The 5,369-nt window shown below is 38.8% G+C and overlaps 1 long non-coding RNA gene across 1 annotated transcript; it reads right to left on the bottom strand.

Moving 5' to 3' along the window:
* Positions 1 to 473: 473 nt before the first annotated feature.
* On the bottom strand, positions 474 to 1,479 carry LOC146861617 (uncharacterized). Its single transcript, XR_014979289.1, has 3 exons — positions 1,419 to 1,479; positions 847 to 916; positions 474 to 756 (listed from the first exon to the last, which is right to left on the bottom strand). It is a non-coding gene; the product is annotated as an uncharacterized LOC146861617 (long non-coding RNA).
* Positions 1,480 to 5,369: the final 3,890 nt, after the last annotated feature.

Below are 5,369 nucleotides of genomic sequence, written 5' to 3'. Positions count from 1 at the left end.
GTTTGAGGGTAAAAATCATTAGATTCTTGTTTTACTTTTCCTAGCATTTCATTATATGTTGTGTTTTGTTTGTTAGGTAATAGTGCATAAATTAAAGGTATGGAAGTGTTGTGATATTGACCGTGTATTGTGTAAAGCTGATAGAATGGTTTTGGGCATATTGTAAAGGTGCCATCCATCATCCATGTTTGGCATTGTTGCAGTTTAGTTATATTGTTTGCAGTAGCAAACATTATGATTCTTTTTTCTGGGCTTTTGTTATCAAAAAAAATAAAAGGTTCATTATTGTGGGTGATACTTAATTCTGGTGGAATGATGATCTCTTGAAAAGTTTTAGGGGATGGTATAGTTGTCGTGGTTGCTTTTTTGGTCCTAGCAATAGTTCTTTTTATAGAAGCAATTGAGGTAATTGGCCTCTTGCTTCTTTGGGCACTCTAGGTAATAGTTCTTTTAGGATTACACTTGTAGCAGTTTGTGAACCTGTGCTTAATTCTTTGATATTTTCAAGAGTTGATCTGACTTCTATTTCAGAGAGATTGGGTGGATGGTTATGCTCTCTTGTATATAGTACAGTTGTTTCTCTTGTTGTTGCTCGGCCGTAGCATTTGTTAGAATAATATTTAGTACACTTCCAGTTCACTTTTCGGTCCGTCTGCTTTTCTTGGGTGTATGTGTAACCCATGTAACACAATAGGAATTTTCCTTTCTGCGAAGTTATAAATTGGGCTTCTTCTGTCATCGTGATGTGTTACAATTCTGGAAAAAATGTATATGAAAATATATGCTATAGTACTTTATATCTTTATATGAAATTAGCAAAAAAGCATTTTTTTTATATATACTTACCAAGTCTTTTTTGTTGTATTTGAATGAAGATGTTGTTTGTCGCAAAAATGTTGTTTAGTTGATTTAGTCTCTGAAAGTTAAAGAACATTTATTGTTGTGGTTGGTTTAGTTTTTTAAGTGGGGTGGTATTGCTGTTTGGTATAGACTATATTTTTATTGAAGAAACTTATTTTATTGTTTTACAAATTAACAATTCAAAAAACATTCCCCCACCTTCATCTGTCCCGGAAGTACCACACATTTATCATCAAGACCAATTATTCAGGAGAATGAACAACCTTTCCACCCAGTTCTCTACCCCCCCTCCCCCACCACATGTTAATGTACCCCCGTCTCCTACCCCTCTTACTATGTGCCCCTCCTGCCTAATAAATAAGATGCAGTAGCCTAACCTCTCACTAAGCAAACAGAGCCTACCCTCATGCCCAGTGGTATAGACTATAGGCGTTAATTTATACAGGTTTTTTACAATTTAAAAAAGAGAACATGGATTTGTTTAGGGGTTTAGGATGTTTTGGGGTTTGAGTAGGATTTAATTAATATTTTATAAAGTATTTTGATAGTATACTTACTTTTTAGTGAGTCTTTTCTGGCAATCTTCAATATTTTCTTTAGCTGTTTGGAGTAATATCTGTAGTGGAAACATAAAGAGATGGAATATATAAGTTAGTTATTTATTTGAGTAAAGATAAATTAGTGTTTTAGTTTAATTTGGCAGTTTAGTTAGAAAAGAATATTTACTTACGTTTTTAGAATAGTAATAGGATGTAGGTTTCTTCTGTTTAGTAGAGCTTCTTCTTCGTTCAATGCTTTGGTTTAAGGCACCGTGGAACACTTGTTTTAATTGGTTTATATAGTGGTTTCAAATTGTTTCTTGAATGTTATTGGTTGTTTTCTGTATGTGGCCTTTCTATTGGATGGTTTGAATTTTTTTTAGTTAATTGGTTTCCTTTTATGGAAAATGCTAAGTAAGAGTATATTTAGTTTTAAAGGAGGAGAGTTTTAAATTATTATATATAAAAAGATTGTTTATAATGTGTACTAATTTTATTTAAATGTGTTCGAAATGCCAATGTGATAATTATTTTAGGGTTTTTTTATTATGTTGTTAAATATAGAGATCGCTATAAATGTTATGTTTATGTTTAAGTAGAATCTCATTTGAAAATGTATGTTTTGGTAAAATATTGTCTTTATGTTGTTGAAAGTATTGGTTTTATTAGTATTAGAATTGTCGATATATTTAAAAAAACGATATTATTGATGTCTATATTTTGGTTATCGATATTTGTGACATGTGTCATATTTATTAACTTATGTCGATATTTAGTATTTCGATATTAATGTGTGCGATATTTGTGTGATCGATATAATTGTATTACGATATTGTAGTGTCGATGTTAGTGTAGTTTTTTAAATAAGTATACAATGTCGATATTTTTGATGTCGATATATTTGTTGCGATATTTGTGTAGTTCGATAATGTGTCTGTCGATAATATGTCAGAGATCCGTTTGCCCTGCTGCTCACGGGATTTGGACTTGGGACGTGAGTCTATCATCCAGTAGCCTCAATTCTATGGCATGGTTTAATTCTATGTCTTTGATTACCTCTCGAGTTGTTGCCTTGAAAGAGTTCCCTATAGCATGCAATGACAGGTTGAGGAAGGAGTTTAGCTAAAATATTAATTGATAGTTGACTCTTAAGATGAACTATTCAGCTGATCTCTGAAAGTGTCTAATTTCATAAGCCGTCTATAGTTCCCTGTAAGTGGGGCACAGTGCTCCCTGCAGGTTATTCTCAGCTGTGCATAGTCTGAGATGGAGATGTCAGAGACAGTAACATCTCTGACGATGTTTATTAATATGTTCAATATAAAATTAAAATGTAGTCTGTATGGGAGTGTGCTGCATGCAAAGGGGAGTAAAATGAAAAGTCTTTTAAGTCAGGTTTTAAATACTGACAGGCATCCACTAAACTCAATTCAGGTATTTCTTTTTGAGGAACAGCTGACATTGCCCCCTCTCCTGTGTATATGTTCAGCCAGGCTGAAGCCACTGATCCCCAACTATCACGTCAGCTCAGATGTTTTACAGCCACTCCTTTACTGTTTGAAGAAGTAAGTTATCCTAAGAGGAATTGGGGGCATATATATTCAAGAGTTTAAAGGGGATTTTGTGATGAAGTAGCTGGATTTTAATATAACACTCTTACGTATCCCTGTTGACCTTAACCTCCCCCACAGGTATGTGGGCCTTACAGAGCATAGCTAGCCTTACTACCTTCCCTATTGCAGAGGACCTTAACTGGTGTGCCGTAAATGCAATTGATCCCTCCTTTCAAACAGTCTCTTTTATTAAGGTAGCTCTAGACATGCCGCCACCTATTTGTTGTGTTTAACCCACTGACATTTAGGGAAATTAACTTAATAAAGCATGTCTTTGAACCCAATGGTGGTGCGTCTCACAAAACTGTATTCCTTGTTTAGCACTCATCACTGGACACTCCGCTTGCTCGCCCTCTCCTCCCACAACACATGATCAAACTCCAATTTGCATACTCGGCTGAACTGTATACTCTGATCTCGGAAGTCTACAGTCACTGGAAGAGACAAAGCAAAGCAAGGTTAAACTTTAGAGACATAGGAAATTCTCAGTGTTGAGCACTCGTGTTAGAGCTCGGAGCAGTCTATCGTGGTAGGGACACGATAGACTTCTCCAAGCTCTAACACGAGTGCTCAACACTGAGAATTTCTTTCACCTAAAGACGCACCCGTCTTTATGTTTCCCCGTTTTCCGGGGATCACATGAGAAGATTATCTCGCTCATCCCGGCCTTTCGTAACATTACCCCTACCAGGACCCGGTCATAGTACACCGGCTTTCGAACACAGAACCGTCATAGCACTTACAACCCTGAAGAGTCACAAACTGAAACACGTTGTGACGAAACACGCGTCGGCTGGTCTGTTTTTTATACTGTATTGATCTGGATGTAAAAATCAATATATATAAAAAGATCTTTACATATGATACATCTGATGTGGATCCTCATAATTTCGTAAACAAGAAAACTCCTTGATTGCTTTGACATTACCCGTTGGGTACACCTTTAATTGTACCTCCACCTCTGTGCTTGTCCCTGACCGACCAACTTAAGGAAGGAGGTCAAGACTTGGCTCTTCGATTGAGACCTACAGCAAGCACCTGGGTACCCTCTCGTGTGACAAGCCACGCTTTGTAAATAATGATTGATTGATGAGGAAGAAATCTTGAACCAGTTAGATGGTGCATCCCCTGAAAGTCACATTCTGTTTCCCTCTAGCAGTCTTGATGAGGTATTGTTTTCCTTTGAAAAAGTGCTCTCTTGTCATCATGTCCACTGTGGTGTCAGCCTAATGTCAGTCACAGTATGTGTGTAGTCCAGCCTGATGGGAAGAACATTCGGAGAACCTTTGATGGTCTGTAGGAGATCCTAAGTTAACCCCTGGATATTATCGTCTTTCTTTCCATAGAATGCCCCAACGATATTGTTCTTCTAGCTTCTGTTTTGGAAGTCTTCCTGCATTGTTTTGAGCTCATTGTTCTGCTCTTTTAGTGACAGTATTTTTAGCAAGGAGAACTCCTGGTTTTCTATGCGCATGATGGTGGTGCACTCTAGGTCTTTGAATTTGGTGCCTAGCTCAGTGATTTCACCATGTATTTCCTGAATGTATTTATTGAGGTCAGTCTTGATGGAACCAATTTGGGATTAGTGCTCGATGAGGAAATGCTCTATGTACTCTTGGGTGATAAGAGCCACTCAACAATCTCTTATGTCGATGGGACCTCCACTTTCCTGCCACCAGCCTCCGCAGGCAGCCTCTTGTGACCACGTCTGTCAGTAAATGCCCCCTTTGGGAGCAACAACACACCATTTATGGAGTTTTAGCTTAGAGCTGTAGCGGTGGGTCAGTAATCCCGATGTATATGTGGAGGGAAGAAATGAGGGCCCAATTGTAATGAGGAACAAGTTATGTAACCAGTGCTCTCCCTACCTGACCCGTGAATCAGTGATTCTGCAGCTAGAGATGTCTCAGCTCCCCTAGGCCTCAGCAGACCATAACAACAGCGCTGCGGCTACATCACCATTCCCAGGAAGCAGCAGCCCCTCTGCAGAGCACAGGTCCTTAGCACCACCAAGACTACTGTGCCACATCCCCTCAATGTGCCTGCAACCACCTACCAAACCATTTGAATCAATCATCGCCTGCCTTGGCTGGATCTCAGCAAGCCTAGTGCCTAGAATCAGCAGCTCCCATTCACAATGTGGTTTAAGCTGCAGATAAGATCTTTCAGCAAATCAAGCCATGATTCCCCCCCAGCTCTGGTCTGGCACTAGGTGAGTCCATCAACGATCCCATGGAGACTGGGCCCAGCTTAGCCTCAATGTCACTTTGTAGAAGGAGAGCAGGAGGAGGGCTAGCAACTTGCGAACATGCTCAGCAATGCTGCACCAGTATTAGGAGTCAAAGGACAGTAGGCT

The sequence above is a fragment of the Triturus cristatus genome, chromosome 3_1, assembly GCF_964204655.1.
Source record: "Triturus cristatus chromosome 3_1, aTriCri1.1, whole genome shotgun sequence".
Classification (NCBI taxonomy): domain Eukaryota; kingdom Metazoa; phylum Chordata; class Amphibia; order Caudata; family Salamandridae; genus Triturus; species Triturus cristatus.
The sequence above is the reverse complement of the archived record's forward strand: the minus strand, read 5'-3'. Positions and strand labels throughout refer to the sequence as shown.